At 58.4% G+C, this 829-nt stretch overlaps 1 non-coding gene across 1 annotated transcript; it reads left to right on the top strand.

Moving 5' to 3' along the window:
* The first annotated feature begins 395 nt into the window (after positions 1-395).
* Positions 396-468, top strand: trnaf-gaa (transfer RNA phenylalanine (anticodon GAA)). The gene has a single exon. It is a non-coding gene; the product is annotated as a tRNA-Phe (tRNA).
* Positions 469-829: the final 361 nt, after the last annotated feature.

An 829-nucleotide genomic window follows, 5' to 3' on the forward strand; every position in this document is an offset into this window, starting at 1 on the left:
GTGTGAGGAGGGGCGGGTGTGTCCAGTAGCTTATCGAGCGGAAGCCTGGGGCGGCGGAGAGCTGTGATCGTGCAGACCTTGAGGTGTCACCTCTTTGTCTGCTTTCCCGCCCCCCCTCCGCCCAAGCTCTGCTCCAGAGTAGCCCGGCAACCCCTCACACCTGCACGTGTCACAACCTAAGGTGTGGTCATGAGACACCCATGGGGTGCTGTTCTGTTCTTGCTAATTGTTTCCTGCCCGTCGCAGGCAGGAGTCCATGCGAGGAAGATGCGCTGGACAGAGCTCAGAGGGCGCAGCTGGGTGGCTTTCCTTCTGAGTGACGTTCCTGCAACACTCTCCCGCTCCTCTTGGTGCGCTCATGCCGCTGGAGCAGGTGGCTGTGGGCTCTGTGCACTGCCGAAATAGCTCAGTTGGGAGAGCGTTAGACTGAAGATCTAAAGGTCCCTGGTTCGATCCCGGGTTTCGGCATTTTGTTTCATCGCGCCCTTTGTTCCTCTCTCCAGCGCCCCCTGCCTAAAGTGACGCTTCCCTTTCTCAGCCCGAAACGCAAGCGAGACACCAGCAGCGGTCCCTGCAGGTTTCCGTAGTGTAGCGGCTATCACGTTCGCCTAACACGCGAAAGGTCCCCGGTTCGAGACCGGGCGGAAACAGCCTCTTGTTGCACGCTCCTGTACTTCACAGAGGTCTTGAGCGACCGGTCATTTGTTCCCAATGTATTTCCGGTGCCTTCATGCACTCTTGTACCAAACGCACGTTCCTTCTGTACGCGGAGCCGATCATTTGCAATTGGGCTGTGCCGACAGACCAGGACGAGCTCTGTCGGCTCAAA

This window comes from Atractosteus spatula (genome assembly GCF_055471065.1).
Source record: "Atractosteus spatula isolate fAtrSpa1 chromosome 10 unlocalized genomic scaffold, fAtrSpa1.hap1 SUPER_10_unloc_8, whole genome shotgun sequence".
Lineage (NCBI taxonomy): Eukaryota > Metazoa > Chordata > Actinopteri > Semionotiformes > Lepisosteidae > Atractosteus > Atractosteus spatula.